Consider the following 19277-nt stretch of genomic DNA (forward strand, 5'->3'; position numbering starts at 1 on the left):
GCTCTGATTAGCTGCCTGAGAGCGGGATTTGGGCAGCACTCTGGGAAGGAGGCCGGTGCCAAACCCCGAAGTTTACAGTCTAGGCAGGGGAGTAATTAGAAACAGTTGCGAGCCAGATGGTTTATTTTGATGTTTTAAAAGTGGCCCGTTCACAGACGTGAACGAACTGTCTCATTCTCAAAGTGCAGGCACCGTAAATATTTGAGGTATGTGCATCCCCCTGTCCTTTGATGCGTGGCTGCTCGGCATAATCTGTGTAACGTGGTGGGTGAAATTTGCACCGCTGAAGAGACAGGACCAGCGCTCCCCAGCTGCACCATCCCTGCCTGGCTGCTGGAGCACCTCCCCGCCGCCTGCCTCCCCAGGTCCCTCCCTTCCCTCGTTCCCCCGAAGTCACCTGCTCATGTCATTGCACTGTACGACACTGCAGGCTGCCAACCCACACCAGCCTGAGTGACTGCGTGTTAAAAATACTATTAGTTAGCCATTTCCTAATGCCTTATTAAAACACACAGTCCAATACTTCATCACAGCAGTGGGAGATTTTGGAAGTGCTTTAAAACTAAATTGAGGGGTAGTCTCTCTCAATCAATCTTGGCCCTGTGCATTTCTTTATGCAACACTTTTTGATCCCTCTGGTTGTCCTGGGAAATTGCTGATTGCCATATACCTTCCTGGGATGGAAAGCTTTTAAAGAATCACGCTTTGACTGCAAAAGATGATATGTTAGGGGTTTCCTACTCTACCAATACACATACACATTTTTAAAGCAGGCGGCTGACAGAAGAAACTTTCACTGGTTCTGGAGCCTTTATTGGAGATAAAAGCCCTCAGCAGCTTTCTCAAAATGGACAACTCTTGGTTTAGTTTCATATTAAATATCCAGTGTAAAACAGATTATAATGTTTATTCAAAAAATTAATATTTTGTTAAAATCCTTTGACTCATAGGCTGCCTTTCCTAAAAGTGTAAGACATCTAAAAGGTGTCTTACAGTTTACATAGTGAAATTCCCAGCATTTCTGCTAACATAACTAGTTCTGCTAGTGATCTCCCTGCAAAAAAAAAATTGTATCAAGCATTTGGCTTTGCTCTGCTGGTCTTACAGATTCTAAAAGAACCCTTAAAGTTCAACCCCAACACTTGGGGGCCTCTAAAATCCAGTTTTCAGTCAAGTACCCATTCCACTGAAATATAAACTTTCATTGAAACACAAAAGAGACCGGACAAAATCTGTTCTAGCATATTTGTAAATATACATTCTTATTCCCTGAAGATGTTCAGGTTAAACCCAAACATTATCCCAGTGGACTATTAAAACACAAGACTTGTGTATTTTAATAGGATATCTTGAAGTTCTGAAGTGCAAAACTTCGCTGTCTAGTATACTATCCTCTATATGACACATAATTTTGCCCTAAAACATGAGCAAGTAGAATTAGGATGTAAAAAATATTTGAAAGTCCCATATATAGCTGTTGCATACTATATACAAGTTTTTATCAGTTTTGATACCCTTTATAGTATATTTCATATTACAAACATGTTACAGAATTTTCTCAGGCAATGTAGATGGTAAAAATACTGTATTAAGAATAATTTGTTGGCTTTAGTCTTGTATATGTTTACAGTTGTGCTAACACCATGCATTTGACTTACTTTGATGGATCTAGTGAAAAGGTACTGATAGGCCTTTATTTCTGACAGTCTTTGAAGTCCATGCTTAATGCAGCACTACGTGTCCTACCTGTGTGACAGTTTTTTGAATTTATTTATAACGCTACAGTAAATAAATATAGAGAGAGAGATTACAAAGGGAGCACTTTTAAGAACAATGTGATTGTCAAAAATTGTACTGCCCAAAGTATGAAGTTAGAGAAGAATAAAAAGAAAGGTTTGCATTTTAAACAATAGCAATTCCCTTTTGGCACTGAATTTATCTTTAATCCACAAACTTAAATGTTGCCATCTGTTCATCTTCCTCCTTTTTCCCTGAGCAGATTGGTGCTGATAGGTATTCACAAGACCTTCAGGCAGCCTGCAAACTATGCCTTCAAATGTATGAGGAGAAGACATTCATCATGATATGTTGACCTTATTGCAGCCTTATTTTTTATTTATTTACATCTGTCAAGTTTTAAAACAATATACACCTTTTGGCTGTGGACCTTTTGAATTTGGAGAAGGCATACTTACACCAGTCCAAGGGTACAGTATTTGAAATGTGCATCCAGAGTTTAAATTTATTAATTGCTTTCATGTGTATGTGTCTCTAATACAATATCTCAGTGCTCTCTTAATGGATTTTAACCTTTGTTCGGATTTATTATTTAATCACTTAAGCCTAGAATGTTTGTAGGCACACGTGTGCATATATATATACATATATATATATAATAACATACACGATGTGTATGTATTCAGGAGCTAAGAGGCTTCCAAACAGACTGTAAATTCCATTTAAAAGGAGTCCGTCTCTTTCTAAATGAGAATCTGATATGCTGCCTTGAGGACTGCTCACTTCCTTTCAGCCACTCCTGTACATAATCTTCAGCAACTTTGTTCTCTACTGGATAACATATACACCCATGAAGCAGAGCATGCCTAAAATGCTATTTTTCCTATGTATTGGAGTTTCAGACTAAGAGTCCAAACCTGTAGGTGCTTGGTAGATGTACACTTTACAAGCGGTAACATCATTACCTACAGAGTAAAGGCAGAAGAGAAAAAATCAACAAATTGCTGAGGAGGGGGAGGAGCTGGAACATAAAGCTAACACTAAACAGCCTTTTGAAAAGTAGGTAATAGGTTTAAATAATACTTGTCAGACACAAAATGTCTTCAAATAAAGACGTGAAATCAAGAAAATAAGTGCTGTTAAGCATGCCTACACTTGAATCTAAGTTTAAGTGTATCCCTTTTAGTGTTCTCATTACAAGTTTGCAGGATTTGGTATGGCCAGCTATTGGGATAAACCTTTCCCTGCAATTTTATTTACCAGAAGAGGAAGAAGTAGTGTAATTTCCTATCCAAACTGGTGAAGGGTTTTTTTTGTGGTTTCATAGTCTTCTGAACTGTGTGAAAACCAAGCTGTGGGATAGACTTGGTAATTAATAGGCAGTAAAATTTTTTCTTTAAAGGCAAACAATATCTGAACTTTAATGTTGCCAGAATTGCTTTTTGTAGTAAAGCAAATAATACTGAAACAGAAGGAAAACAAACCTCAGAAAAAGATTTTTTAATATAAGACAAGTCTGTCTAACAGTGGAAGGGAATTCCCAGCAATGTTGTGTAATCTTCCCCCTTGAAGATATTCCAAAGGCATCTGGACAGGGTTCTGGGAAACATGCGTCAGGCAATCCTACTCAGAGCAGGCAGGGTGGCCTAGACCATCTCCAGACATCCTTTCCAACCTCAAATATTCTACAATTCTATGGCTCTGATGGCATACTGTGCTACTGAACAAGATTTGATTTGGTGTGGAGAGGCAGATGGACTCTGCCTACTCCTTTATTACAGCCTCTTAGAGAACAGTTTAATTTTGCTGTCACTTTAACAATACCATTAGGTTTGCAAACCACATTCCATGCCATTCTTAGGGAGGTTTTTTTTGGTTTTTTGTTTTTTCCTTACAAAACAAAGCAAAATGCACATCCAGCGAACAGTCCAAGATTTAAAAAAAAAACCCTGGAGACCATCAAAGTCTGTCAACTATTCTTCCTACATTTCCGTTGAAGCCATTTTACTAGCAGCATTGGTTAGTATCAGTGGAGGCTGAGGCATTAGAATGCAGAGGCATTGGGTTACATCACAATTTTCTAAACTTAACCATAAGTTGAAAATCGCACACATCAAACAAGTTATTGTTCTCCATAAAATGTGAAATGAGGAGAGTTGGAAGTGCCCAGAGATCCTTCTGTGAAGGATATACAATCACTAAATGAGATGGTTGTAAAGATTTATGACAAACTACTTTAACAACCATGGAGCAAAGTACTTGATGGAGTTAACTAAAATCTGTCTAAATTAAACAGTTCAGAAATGCATGCAACTGCTGAGAGTCTTCACTGTGATATCCAATGGCATCCCTGGAAGCCTGGAAGGGAGCAGGAGATAGAGTATGCCAGAGCTGTACAGAATTGAAAACTTTGTGTTAATTTTGCTGACACGACATGGAATTTGGCACAGTTGATGGTATTACATAGGGAATACAAATAGCTTTTGGAGTTATAGGATCAAGGTTAAAACAAGATTAAAGCTCAGCTAGTCTGAAGGTAGCTGGCCTGAATAGTAGAGAATATAAGCTACCCAAACAGTTCATAGGCCAACATTAATCAAGATGTTATTGTGTTATACCCTAGTGTAAAACCTCAGCTTACTCTTTAATGTCTCAGTTGAAACTTTAAATACTTGGTAAGTCTTTTGTTTGTTCAATGTTTTCTAGTGAACTCCCCTAAACAGCAATAATACCCTGCTTTTACAGAGGCCTTAAAGGAAGCAGAAGGTTTTTAAACATAAGCTTGCAAGAAAGCTCAGAATGCCAGGAATAACAGTGCATTTTAAAGAGCAGCCTACCGTATTCTTAACTGTTTAACACTTATTTCTGAAAGTGAGTCAAGGTCTGTGGTAAGCTGAGTTAACAGTATAGTGGAAGAGCCCAAGGAAGTAAATAAAAGGCATGCCATTTTCCAACATAAATTGTTACTCTGTGGTCAAGTTCTGCCTTATTTCTCTAAGGGACAATGTTTCTTGATGCTTTGAATCTTGAAGAATAAAAAGTTGCAGAAAATACAATAAGAATAATTAATGTTTGTGATTTTTGATTTATGATCTTTTTAACAACCTTTAACCTGAATGAGTTACAATGAAGGATTATTCTCATTGTTTTGGCTGAAGAGTTGTTTTTAAGGTTAGCAAATTTAAAAAACAGGTACTGCTGAATTCTTAAGGGCAAAACTGCAGTAAGTCAGGTTGAGTGCCTGAGCTGAACATATGCATACCAGATTCCCCAGGCAACTGCAACCACCTTGTATAGTTTCAAAGCTCTGTCTTGCAGTGCTTGCTATCAATCCAAAAATGAAGGAGAGACAGAAATTAAGAAGAAAGAAGTGTGGGAGAACACCATTACTGCTCCTCCTCTGAGTACTCAGTACTTTTTGAAAGCAAACAAAATATATACATAGTTAGTTCCAGATTTAGGACTCTTCTTAAGGTTTGAAATTTTAAAAACCATACTCCATGTCCTTTATTCTGGTTCATCATTGTTGACACAGATCATGGACACTCAAAAATGACTGTTTTCTAACCTATCCCAATCAAAATTACTCAGGAACAATAACTGATCCTCTCTCACTGTCATTAGTCTCAAGTTGCTCTGTGGCCATTTCTGTTATGGTTACATGCTTCTGAAAAGACATCCTCTGGCCCGAGCCACAAGGACCAGACAGGTGGAAACAAGTCAGGCTGCTCAGATAGTTTGACTTCTGACTACGGGACAACTTCGTGGTAACCACCATCAGGAGGACTAAGGACTTTGTATGCCCTGGGGTTAGAGAGATGGGAATTGAGCAGTTTTTGACTTGTATCCTATGCCTAAATGACTAAATCTTCCTTTGGGTTTGAAGTTTAATTCTGAATTGCTAAATGATATTTTGTGACCTTTTTTAAAAGCTCAAGCATAATTTCAAAATGAATATTTCATGAATTCTTGTACTCATTATAGACGATCTGAAATCTGGTCAAGCACTTCGTTCTTTCCTAAATGGTAAATCAAATTTCAACAATGAAAATTCCAATAAGCTCAGCTCCTTGGGATGCTTTTAAAATTTGTTTATATTACTCTTTAACTTCTTAACAGATACTTGCAGAAAGTAAGGACAAGAGAGCAAATAAAGCTCAAATAAATTCAGAAATAAACCCCCCACAATTCCACTATTTCTAATGTGGCTTTACTTCCTTCCAATAACAATAGGATAGTTAAAATATGTGTCTGTCTGTAGAAATGTGTATTTATACAGCTGTCAGCAAATGGGAGAGTAGCAACTGGATTTTGTAAGAACAAACAGTTGGCCCCCAATTTATGCTGGGGACCTATTGGTGATTTCCTTTCTTAATCCTTGCTCTTCTTCACTGACAATGGGAAAGATAAGGATGTCCATTACCCTCCTTCTTTGGTGCACTCTAGAAGTGCTTCACTCTAAGTTTCATCATTTTAATTGCTTGATTTAACTGCAGAAAAACAACCTGGGCTTGGGGGGTCTCTAGATTCTGCAAGGAAACATGCAAAATAAGTAGATGCTTTACATTCTGCATTTTTCTTCAGGACTTACTGAGTTAACAGGTCCACGAAACTTTGGTTTGCTATCTTTCATCTGGGAAAATCTTACTGTGTTTGCAGATCATGTTACAGAAATTAAAGCGATAGGTAAGGCTGAGAATTTTCCCCTTGAATTATCAGCATGATATCTTCTGGAATTTTCCAAAATTTTCCTTTTAAATGGACATTTTCCTATGACAAGTTTCAAAGCTGGATGACTGAATAAAGAAGTTCCTTTATCTGTTACTGATTTATAGAGCTGAGAGTCAAATCTTTACTAAGACACATCTTTCCTTTTGACCTATTTCAAGTTACCATAAAGTAACATCGTAAGATTTAACTCCCAAATTCGGTCCTTATCTATATGTTTATGGTTTGCATTTTAGGTTGATGTGAATTTTCTAAATCAGAATAAAACCAGACTTCAGCCTTAAATACTAAACATTGTTATGGACTTCAAAAGACTGATAGGGTCTTTGCAAACTTGTATCAGAAATGTTATAGATATCTAAGTTTTCCACTCTATCCTCACATACATGCTATATGCCACTCAAGTTCTAAAGTGTTCATCATTGCTTTTCACGCGACAGGTCTGAAAGTAAATTTGTGGTGAAATAGCAGAGCAAGATGAGGCTTTTTCTTGAAAACAACAGATATTCTCTGTCTGCACAATTCTATAAATGGAAGACTGCTATTCTGCTCTTGCACATAGGCAGGTACATCAAGGCATCAAGAGCCAAACCCTTTCATCAGCACTAGCATCATCTGCTGCAAGTGATGCTCACAGACAGGCTGTCCAAGAGAATCCAGTCTTCTGCTGAAATGTGGGTCCTCATTAGCACCTGTAGTTCATAGAGGCTCAGCATGGGCAGGTAGTAACAATGTAATACCAAATATGACACCAGTTAAAAGTTTGAAATATATAGGGAAATATGCATCCTATAATACAAACCACATGTAAGGAAATTAATACCTTTTTTGGGGTGACTCATTAAACAGTACCTAAAATACTGCATCAAATTCTAAGCTCCCCTCCAACACCTGAAAGATTGTAATATGTGAATTCAGTGGCAGGCTATCAAGGTGGTTGGGGCTGGAGCACTTGCTCCATGAGGAGTGGCTGAAAGAGGTGATCTTTTTCAGCCTGGAGAGGGGATGGCTTTAGGGGGCATCTAAGAGTAGTCTGCCAGGGTTTAGGAAGAAGCTGTCAAGAGGACAAAGCTGGGCTATTCTACAGGGTGCACTGCGGGAGGAGGAGAGACAGCAGACAAGAGAGGGCCCAACAGCGTGTCAGGAAAAAATCCTTTACCGTGAGGACAGTCCAGTACTGGAACAGGCTTCCTAACGAGATTGTGCAGTCTCTGTCTTGGGAGGTTTTCAAGACCCAAACAGATAAAGCCCTGAGCAGGCTGGTGTGATCTCATCGCTGAGCCTGGTTTCTAGTTAGCAGATCGGTCAGACCAGATGGCCTCACGAGGTCCCTTCCAACTGGAAAATTGTTCTATCAAGAATTATTTTTCCGAAACCAGTATATTCATAGAAAAACTGTTACACAAAGTCACATCTGGTGGCACATGCTGATTTCTTTTGCTTAGATATAGCTGCAACATTTCACTGTTTGCAACTGTCAGTTTTATGAGATGGTATCACCAACAGCATCACGCTGCCTAGCAACTTATCCCAAGCAATAAAATATAACTGGGGAGGAAAAAGACAAAATGTGAACAGTATTATTTGTAAGCACATTTAAATTGGTTGGTTTGGGGTTTTTTAGCAGCTATCAAATACACTAGTTCTGCACACACTACAATTAGGTGCTTAAATTTACTGGAATTGCTAATGCTGGTAATACACATAAGTAGTGCTGGCAGGACTGCATCTGTAATCCTGAGACCGGCTCCCTAACTGGCTTATTAGTTTTTGTTGCAAGCATCAAATAGACAAATAGATGTAATTTAAAGGAACATAATACAATTTGTGCCATATACTTGACTTCACCTTTCTGGGTTATTTTCAAATCCTATTCCATGTCTTTACAAACTCCATAAGGTTATGGGCTTACATTATTCCCTATCATCAGGTTTCATTTAAACACAAATTATTATTTTCAGAAATGTAGTTGTGTTTTGTTTTTTTTTTTTCCCCCAAGAAGATAAAAGTACAGATTGGAACATGTCAAATTCATGTGAAGGAACAATGTTACAAATATTTATCTATTTATTTATTTTTGGTATTTCTTTCCTAGATTTATTCAGGCCAGAAAAGACCTCCAAGATCATCTAGACGAAAAAGTGATGCTATTTTATGAATTTAATTCACCATGTCAAGAGTGAGCCTTTACTTCGCTCTTCACTAATTTGAAAAGTAACCAGACCATCCAGATGATGCTACCAATGAAGAACGGGCAAAGAAGGTCACGAGTACTAAAAAGATGCACAAACAGGGTTTCTTGCCAAAATAAATAAACTATCGTAGCACTTGAGCATCATTAAAAAAAACCCAAACAAAACCCGAACCAAACCAAACCAAAAAAAAAACAAAACAAACAAACAAAACAAACCACAAAAAGAACCCCACCAAGCAAAACCAAGCAAAAAAAACCCAAACCCACCAACAAACAAAAAAGCTAAAGCTCAAATCAAAGCCCTACAAAATTGCTGCAGAAAGGCACGCCTCAGCAGCGCGCTGCTGTCCGGAGAGGGGCTGTGCGGGCTCAGCCCGGGGCACCACCCTGCGGGCTCCGTCCCATGCAGGTCGCCCCTTGCGTGTTCCGGGACGCAGCGACCACCGTTCCGAGCAGCTGTGGGGGTGTTTTGCGTGACGGCACCGCCGTGGGGTCAGCCCGCTGCTCCGGAGCCGCTCAGCCCCGTCTCTTCCCCGCAGGAGGCTTTAGCAAGGCGGGGGTGTGTTTGTCCCAGCGCGCCCGAGCGCGGCCGGCACCGTCTCCCCCGCACCTGCTCCGTCCCCGCCCGCCCCCGCCGTCGTTGCCGAGAAACTGAGCGCGGCCGCCGCCGGGCGGGCCCCGCCGCCGCGATCCAGCGCGGGAGGGCGGCGTGCGGGGCTGGCACAGCACCGTAACACCCCGCACACCCGCGGGGGCCCCTCCCGACCGCGCCATGAAGGGAGATGATGGCGGTAGGTCGGAGGCGGCGGGCGCGGCTCGCTCTCGGGGCGCGGTGGGGCCCCCGCGCCTTCCCGCTCCCTTCCCCGGCCCCTCCGTGGCCGACGGCCGCCCCGGCTCTGCCGGCAGCGCTGGCGGTGCCCAGGAAGGGGACGGGCGCGGCGCGAGGCCCTGCCGCCTCCGCGGCGAGGAGGGGGGAATGAGCGGCGGCTCCCTCCGCATCGCCCGCCCCAGCTGTCCTTCCCCCGCGCTGGGAGGGGGCGCTCCGGGCCGGCCTTCCCTGCCGGGAATGCTCCGGACCCCTCGGCATCCCTCGGTGGGATGCAGGAGTGCCGCACTCGTCACTGAGGCGGGGCAGGGCCGAGAGGCGAACAGGCCTCTTCGGGGTGCACTGATTTAATGGGGTGGCTGTGGACGGGGACGGGGATGGCTGGGGAGAGCTCTCTCCCTGAGGGGACGGTTCAGCTGGTCCGCAGGGGCTGCGGGGTTGGGGTGGTTGGAGAGAGTGAGGTACCCAGGCCTGGAGTAAATCTCTTTGGTTTGCAGTTTTAGGGGTTTGTTCATCAAATGGAGAGATAGGTGCTTAATATTTTTTCGTTGTTGGCATCCTTTTATTTTAGTACTCCCGGTAACATCAGAGACATATTTCTAGGAAGGATGACGCTTTCTGATGGCCTTTTTGTGCAAATGTACCTTTTAAGTCAGCTATGATTTGGTAGGTTAACCATTGTTGCGTTAAGGCAAATATTTACAGTGAGAAAACATTAACTAAATGCTATTTGAGTCTTTTGTCTTTGTCTTAAGAGTCGTCAATTTCCTGTTAAATTTTGCTGTCTCTATTCATTTCCTTCCACAGCTGCCCCATCCCACTTGCCCTTTAAGTGACCAACAGAGAAATGATACATATTAACAATGAACTATCATAAAATCATAGAATCACAGAATTAACTGGGTTGGAAGAGATCTCCGAGAACTATGCTGAATCACTAAGTTAAACTTCAATGAGGGGCGGGAAATCACATTTCTTTGAGTTAAACTTACTGGCTGCTAGAAGACTCCAGCTCTCTTCAAGTTTATGCATATGCTTTTGAGACTTTTAGGAACTGTTGGGGAATTTTTTTGTTTTACCATTTGAGCTTGGTACTGTGTTTTAAAGTGAAATTTTAAAACTGTAACAATCGGCATGTCATTTGTGCTTTATGTGGACCCACGGTCTTCTAGTTTGATGCATCTGCTTTATTTTAATCTGAAATTTGATCCATCACAGTTCATTCCCGTTTAAGCTATACCACCTGGAAATATAACTCACTGTGATTTGACTTCCTTGCAGCTCCTGCTCATTGCTGGTACCATGAACACTTATGTAAATCTTTGTGACATTCATCCAAACCTGTGTATTGAGTCAAGGAGGTTTTGGGTCTCAAACCTTTACGATAGGAGAGGAATACTATCGTGCTGCATTGCTGGGAGTAATGGGCTACTGGACCAAGCTCTAGACGAGGTGGAGAATCTTAGACTTTCATGGATGAGAATGTCTTCTTAAGGCATGAGTATCTCATGATGTGATAGGACTGGTACTGGCTTCTGGGGATTTGGGCTTCCTCCCCTGCTCCCTAGGTATTTAGGAATTTAGTCAGCTGCAAACAAGATTTTTGATGTGCTTATGAATAAAACACAGGTGTTGCATTCACAAATTATTTTTACTGTGTTACTAATAGGATATTTTCCTGACTGGAAAATTACTTAGATCTCTTGTAGATTTTGAACATGCAATTTTTGGAGATAAAGAGCAAAGTCAGCCTAATATGAGCATTACGGGTTGTATCATGTTTTCTTTCCCTTTCAGTCTTTCTCTGTTCTCCCTTTCATTACCTTCAGCGCATCTTTTATTTCATTTGAAGTTTCCTGTATTGGCTGAGTACTGGTAAATGTCTTGCTTTGAGAGATACCACTATTAGACTATGGTTGCAAATTACCTTGGCTCTACTAGGTAATCTTTTTTTCCCTTTTTTTATTTTCTGTGATATTTTCATCTTCCGTCTCTCTTTCTTAACCACCCCCCTCTCCCCCTTCCCCTGATGAGGACAATCAAGCAGTGGAACAAGTTGCTCAAAGAAATTATATGGTCTCCTTTGCTGGAGGTTTCCAAGACTGGACTATAACCTGAGTAATAATAACTAATAACCTGAGTAAACTGCAATAGTCTGGTCTTTTGTCACAGTTGATACTGCTTGAGCAGAAAATAGGACTGTACACCTCCTAAAGTCATAAAATCATAAAATGGTTTGGGTTGGAAGGGACCTAAAAGATCATCTAGCTGCATCACCCCCTGCCATGGTCAGGAAACCGTTCACTAGACCAAGTTGCCCCAGACAGCCTTGAGCATTATCAGGGATACGGCATCCACAGCTTCTGTGGGCAACCTGTTCCAGTGCCTCACTATGCTCACAGTAAAGAATTTCTTCCTAATATCTAATCTATATCTGCCCTCCTTCAGCTTAATGTCATTGCCCTTAAGTGTTTTATCACTACATGTCCTTGTGAAAGGTCCCTCTCCAGCTCTCTTGTAGGCCCCCCCTGAGTTACTGGAAGGCTGCTAGAAGGTTTCCATGGAGCCTTCTCTTTCCCAGGCTTAACAATTCCAACTCTCAGCCTATCTTCATAGGAGAGGTGCTCCAACCTTCTGATCATCTTTGTGGCCCTCCTCTGGACTCGTTCCAACAGGTCAATGTCTTTCTTGTGTTGGGGGCCCTGGAGCTGGATGCAGTACTGCAGGTGGAATCTCACAAGAGCAGAGCTGAAGTCCCTTCAACCTGATCTGTCTTATGATTCTGTGAACTTGGTTTTCCTTTGGTTCCCCCTCACCCCCAAATAAAGCCTTTAGGTGCAGTACCTACAGTATCAGAGATTATGGCTGTGACTTCTAGGAGTTGCCTTGTAGCAAGGAAGATGTGTATCACATGTCAATTACTTTGTTTTAAAGGAAAGATAAGAGGATAAAAAAGTCCTAATTCAATTTTCAGGACTTTAGATATAAAATATATGATACATAACTGTTTCGCTGGCAATTCCTTAGAGAATAGAAAGGGAAAAATTTGGGAAGGGAAGATGATCTAGAATATTTCAATTGCTTTAATAATTATTTTAGCAAAAACTGTAATAAATCCAAAATAATATAACCACTGTTTACTTCAATTTTTAATGTATTTCAATTTAAATTATGAAAAGATGTGTATACAAGGTTCTAGGCACACTAACATGTAATTATTGATACAAAAAAATCCCAGCAACCTTAAAATAATCACTTAAGCAGGCATGCCATCAGCCATCTGCTTACAGAGAGGCTCCTTTCCACCCCTGTGTCATTCTGGGAAGGATGCCCTCACCCTTTTCTTTAAAAGTCTGAAGAACAGATCTGCAGTATTCATTGCATGTTGCTGAATGTGGAATATTTTAGAGAGAGGATGGGTTGCTCCCTGAATCCTCTCAAACAAAGATCTGGTACTGCCTGTCCCCTTACTTTTGCAAAGTTTCTACCAGGAGGTGGGTAGACTGCAAAAGCAAATTACAGAACACCACTCTACATTTTTTCCAGCGTGGTTCTTGCTAAGGAAATTGCTGCATGTCTTTGTCATCTATAGGCTCTTAAGGATATTTATATAGACTACATTGCAGTATACCAATCCTAGGGCAGCAAGTGGTGGGTAGGTGGCCCACAGTTGAAGTGAACTTTTGTAGTAAGCTAGCTGTTAAACTGTGCTATATATCCATAAGGGAAATATATTACCATCAGTATATTCTCTACATATAATTAGTGTGCATTCACAGAATGACAGCATATGCTGAGTTGGAAGGGGCCCACAAGGATCACCGAGTCCATCTCCTGGCCTGCACAGGATCATCCTCAGGAGTCACACCATGTACCAGAGATTATTGTCCAAACACTCTACTGAACTCTTGTGAGGCTTGGTGCTGTGACCACTTCCTTGGGGAGCCTCTTCCAGCACCCAACCACCCTTTGGGTGAAAAACCTTTTTCTAACATCCAACCTAAACTTCCACTGACACAACATCAGGCCATTCCCTTGGGTCCTGTCACTGGTCACCTCAGAGAAAATATCAGTGCCTGCCCCTCCTCTTCCCATCACAAGGAAGTTGTAACTGCAATGAAGATTCCCCTCAGTCTTCTCTTCTCCAGGCTCTACAGACCAAGTGCCCTCAGCTGCTCCTCATATGGCTTCCCTTCAAGGCCCTTCACCATCTTCATTGCCCTTCTTTGGACACTCTCTAATGGCTTAATATCTTTCTTATATTGTGGTGCCCCAAACTGCACACAATATTCAAGGTGAGGGCATACCAGTGCAGAGCAGAGTGGAACAATCCCATTCCTCAACTGGCTGGCGATGCTTTGCCTGATGCCTCCCAGGCCACAGTTAGCCTTCCTGGCTGCCAGGGCACTGCAGACTCATATTCAACTTGCCACTGACTGGGACTCCCAGGTCCCTCTCTGTGGCACTGCTTTCCAGCATCTCGTTCCCCAGTCTGTAAGTACCTCTGGGGTTGCCCCATCCCAGGTGCAGAATCTGGTACTTTCCCTTGTTGATCTTTATGTAGTTGGTGATTACCCAGTCCTCTAATTTGTCAAGGTCTCTGCCTTCGAGGGAGTCAACAGTTCCTCCAGGTTTTGTGTCACCTGCAAACTTGCTTAGCATCCCTTCCAGTCCTGTGTCCAAGTCATTTATGAAGATGTTGAAGAGCACAGGGCCTAAGATGGAGCCCTGTGGAACCCCACTAGTCACAGGTCACCAGTCTGATGTTCCCCCATTCACTATTACCCTCTATGGTCAACCCGTGAGCCAGTTTTCACCCACCACATGATGTGTTTATCCAGCTGTGTGCTGGACATTTTGTCCAGAAAGATTCTGTGAGAGACAGTATCAAAAGCTTTACTGGAATCCAAAAAGATTAGATTTAGCTGGTTTCCCCTGCATAACTAGGTGGTTTACCTTGTCATAAAAGAATATTGGGTTTGATAAGCAGGACTTTCCTCTCATGAAGCTGTGCTGTGATCGATGACTGTGTTTTCTTTCAGGAGGTTTTCAGTACTTCCCAGTATAATCCAATGACCACCATTAAGTTTTAGTATTTTATCAACTATTCTGACAATGTAATTGTAGGGCTTGGAAAGCTGTTGTGTTGTTCAGTCATGCCAACAACCAGCCTTGCTGGTGCTCACCACTCTTGTGCCTTGGTTTCTACTGAATGCAAAAACTGTTTGGTTACTTGTACGGGGAAGTAGCTGCGTCATGCTTGGATGTGTCCCTCCTTTGGGATACTTGGGGAGCTGGGACTGTGGAATGTGAAAGTGTACTTCCTCTTTAGTACAAGTCACTATTGAGTACTTCAGTCTCTACTTTGTATGTAAAAGAAGTGTGGTGGAATGTACCATGGTGTGGTCTAACAGCACCATTTGAAAAATCATTTACAATTGTTCTGCCTTTTTTTTTTTGACAAAATCAAATTTTTTTAATGGAAAAATATGAAAAAGCTGAGCAATTCTATTTAATATTAAGAAGTTCATTTTCTGGCTGCACCATGGCACCATGTGTAGTTTCTTCAGTATGGTATATTCTGGATGTTAGAAGGCCTACAGTAATAAGGATTTGTAATACATTATGTGACAATAGAGATAGACTTTTTATCTGACTCAAAAGAGATGTGCCTCTGTATACAATGTGATATTTGATTCTGCTCAGTAGTTCTGAATTGTTTTGGCTGTGCCTGAGGGGAAGAACTTATATGTAAGAAATAAATATTTTTAGAGCATTGTCCTTAGTTGATAATAAGGCAAGACACAGGAGATGTGTTGGGAGTAAAGAACAGAAGTCTGGACACTTGTGTATTTTCAGCCTAGATGTTTTTACATTGGCAGCTTTAAGCAATTGTTAAATCTTCCTCAGTTGTGAACCCCAGTTCTCATATTTTTAGTCTGGGATCCTGTTAGTAAGTACAAGATATCACCAGTTGTTCTTTCCTACCTGTATCCAAATGATTTGAAAATGTGAGTGAAACTGATTTTCAGGACATTTCCTTCAGTGTGCCGTCTTTGTGAAGAACCAGGTTTAGTTTTAATAAACACTAAAGTTTTGTTAGCTATTAACAGTATATCATGTTCAAAATAATAAAAAGATCATTCATCAGATGCAATAACAATACCACACAGAGAGGAAAAGTACTGAAATAAGTTCTTGCTTGAAATTAGGTATGAATTAACAGCATCCATCTCCACTCTCACTTCAAATATTTTTCTACATAAAAACAAATGAAACACATGAAATGCCATTTACCTGTACCTGCACCCAAAATCAGGGATGGAAGAATGTGGGGATAGAGGGAGCAGGCAATAGAGAAACAGGGACAATTGGTAAAAAGGGAAAGAAGGCGGCTATTGAGATGAAAGAATGAGAATCTGCATTTTTCCTATAACCATATAATGCATACTACAGTTAAGAGCAATAAATTTCCTTAAGGTAGCCTGTAGTTTGAGGCTTTTAAAATGTACAGTATAGAAATGAGATTTTGTCATCATGCTATGTGTATGGGTGTTCACATTCTCTTCTGTCACCCCTTTTGGCTTTCACATTTGTAGTTATTGTCTTGAAGTTTATCTGCCACTGTCCCTGCTCTGGGAAAAGTTGGAAGGGGAGTTGACATTTTCAGAGAGAGAACTGGTGTTGAAGAGAGTGCTTGTATGTGGCCTGCCTTGGGATGACCTTCAGGTAGTGCTCACGTGATCTCAGGTGACAAAGTCAATCAGCAGTGAGAAAGAAGTATGTTGGAAGCCAGACATTGCTGATTTCAAGGATTTATCTGATTTTTTAACTCTCTCCATAAATTGTAGGTAGGAGTATCTGCTTTATTTTCCTGTTTATATTTCTGTGAAGTCATTTTTCAACTGCCTTCTTTGTCAGCCATTGCATTTATAAGCATGTTTTCTTGACTTTGTGATGGAGATCTTTTGAGCAGATTATGCTGTGCACAGTGAACTTGCTTTCTAAATGAGACTCAGGTTTCTCAGTACTCCAAAGAAATGTGAAGTGATTGTAGCCCTAAAACTTCATGATATTTTCCTGTCTCAAGCCTGTCTTTTCCCTGCACCCAGTATGTCTTAAAACCACTGGAGCTAAAAGTACATCCTAGGGAATGTATTAAGCCTTTCACATTAATAACAGGTTGTGATCAAAGAAAGACCTAATGATGTGTGCCAGAATCAATGTGGGAACTGCAGGGGTGGATTTGTGCTCAGGGTTAGGGAGGACTACAGCCTCCCCATTAGCACAGCTCAGTGTGGTGCTCACTGTGTGTCACATGCTGGAAGAAGTTTGTGCACAGCTCCCCTTCTCCTCATCTTTCAGTGGGTTCCTCCTTGAAGAAACAATTGCAAAAGGGATTTTATTCCAAGGGTTAAAATACTTTACATATGCAGCAGATTCCTGAAGCTGCACTAGGCTTTATGTTCATCTACAGCAATGGACACATGGAAAACCCTGTGCGTTCCCTGGTAAAATAAAAGGATCAAGAGCAACAAAAATGCATAAAAGCTTGAAAGCAACCTTGCTATACTTTGAATAATCTTGCTCATGACCATTTCCATGATATTCTTGGCTTGTCACCTTTGTTCTGCATTTTTTTGTGTATGTGCATTTCTGGTCAGTTCAAGTAGAGAAGTAGACAAGCTGATTCTTCCATAAACGTTTCCTTCCCTTCCATCCATTAGGTTTAGATATATGAAGATTTGTTTATTCGAGGCTGCCTCTTAAAAATAAGAATTCTAATCTCTTTAGTAGTAACATTTAAGTATGTGAACTGAATCCATTATGGACATCCATTGTGAACATCTAAAATTCATGTTATTTTCTGTGCCTGGACCAATTTTAAAAAAAACAACTTGGACAGACAAAGAGGCACTGGGTAAAAGGATAAATGGGAATTTCATTAGAAGGACATGACTAATCTTCCTACACATGAGATGTATAAATAAGCGGTATTGAGAAAAGCATAAAAACAACAGAGCCGTGCTAAAAGACAGTTGATAATTATCTACTTCCTTCCCTAAATGGACATAGCTTGTTATTTAGAGTGTAATTTATTAAAAAAAAAAGAATCAGCGGTGGCTAAACAAAAATCAGTGTTTCATATCCTGAACCTTTTCTCATAATTACTGATTGAGCTTATCTTATTAATTCCCTATTTATTGCTACATATTTTCTCAAAAGCTTAGGAGCACAGTCATAGCCATTACCAGGAATAGTAAACATAAAATAATTGTTAATTCAGTGATTAGCTTTTGAGTAACAATTTCCAAAAAACACATTTGCAAGAAACATTTTAGACAGTGTCTTTTTTTCCCTAGGGTTTGGGAAATGCATCTCCCAAGGCATTGCAGTGGCTTCTTATCACTGTGTTAAATGTAGCCATTTTAAAGTTTCATGACCTTAAAAAGCACACCAGTATCATTGAGTTTCAAGCATTTCTAGTTGTGCTTTGGTCCAAGTAGAGAAAAAAGTTCAATATATTAGACTTAGAAAGAAAAAGAAGAAAGCAGAAAAAAATTGCTAAAGAGGAGGAAGTAGTGAATTCAGTTATGATAAAGAAGTGGGAGCATGAAGTTTGAGCATGAAGACTAAGAGAACATACAACCTCTGTGAATATTATTTCAGTCTTCATTTGTTAGAGAAAGATTATTTATTTATAATGTTCATTTTACAATATTTGCTTGGGTTTAGTGGCAGCTTACCAGTTTCACTTGTACTGTGAATGACCAAATGCATATAGGTGTCAGAAGTTGTTCCTTATTTTGTGCCTTTATATTATTTCTGTTTATTTAAAAAAAAAGTCAATCATTGCATAATGTCAGCTCCTCCACCTGGGTATATTAGTACAAGACCTCAGCCCTCTTGCTGAGTGGTTTGTGCAAAGAGAGACCAATGGTTCAGACTTGGTTTTACAGACACGGGAGCTGTCCTCTTGAATCTGAAAGAGAGAAAACAGAGTAGAGGTAGACTCTGAGGGACTTGGAATAAGAGTAATAGTTTACGTTTGCCATGACAGCTAAAAGACAAGACAGCCAAGGATGCATGCACAGTGTTTGGACATGAAGCAGCAGCCCATGTCATTGAAAAGGCCAGCTGAGGCCAAGCACATGGTGACTTCTGCAGTCCTGAGCCCACTGTAACCTCCAGCTAATCGAGGACAGTGTCTCTTGCATTCATGTTGCAGTAGTCATTGTGATACTTAGGGCTGTAATTTCCAGGGCTTGAAGTGACAGGACAAAGGGGCAAGAGCTTTAAACTGAAAGTGGGAAGGTTTAGGTTGGACTTCAGGAAGAATTTCTTTACAATGACGGTGGTGATACACAGGAACAGGCTGCTCATAGAAGTTGTGGTTGCCTCATCATTGAAAACTGGATGGGGCTTTGAGCAACCTGATCTAATGATGGCAGGTGGATTGGATTAGATTATTTTTAAAGGTCTCTCCCAACCCAAACCATCCTATGATTCTATCTTATACTACTTTTGAGAAACTTTTGTTTGTCACAGTACAGTGTCACCTACAAACAATATGTGGTCCAGTCCAGAGTAAAGATTCAGAACAAGGTCCCAAGATCTTGTTTTCTTCTTCCCCCCACTCTGGGAAAAAAAAATGTATCTAAGGGTTATATTTCATAAGCAGCAGAATTGTGTTTCATGGGCAGACTGTTACTCTTTGGAGAGTGTATCTTCCTCATTTGTTTGGATTTATTTAGACTCTGGGATACATGAACTGTGTCTGTGGGAAAGTCA

General features: G+C 40.8%; 1 long non-coding RNA gene across 1 annotated transcript in view; it reads left to right on the forward strand.

Moving 5' to 3' along the window:
• Window positions 1-9124: 9124 nt before the first annotated feature.
• Window positions 9125-19277, forward strand: part of LOC114070829 — a 13261-nt gene continuing 3108 nt past the window's right edge. The window contains exon 1 of the long non-coding RNA XR_003573966.1: window positions 9125-9450. This is a non-coding gene — a long non-coding RNA (uncharacterized LOC114070829). The remainder of the gene's footprint in view (window positions 9451-19277) is intronic.

This window comes from Empidonax traillii, unplaced genomic scaffold (genome assembly GCF_003031625.1).
Source record: "Empidonax traillii isolate 1590-97213 ecotype Southwest subspecies unplaced genomic scaffold, ASM303162v1 scaffold1705:size71246, whole genome shotgun sequence".
Classification (NCBI taxonomy): Eukaryota; Metazoa; Chordata; class Aves; order Passeriformes; family Tyrannidae; genus Empidonax; species Empidonax traillii.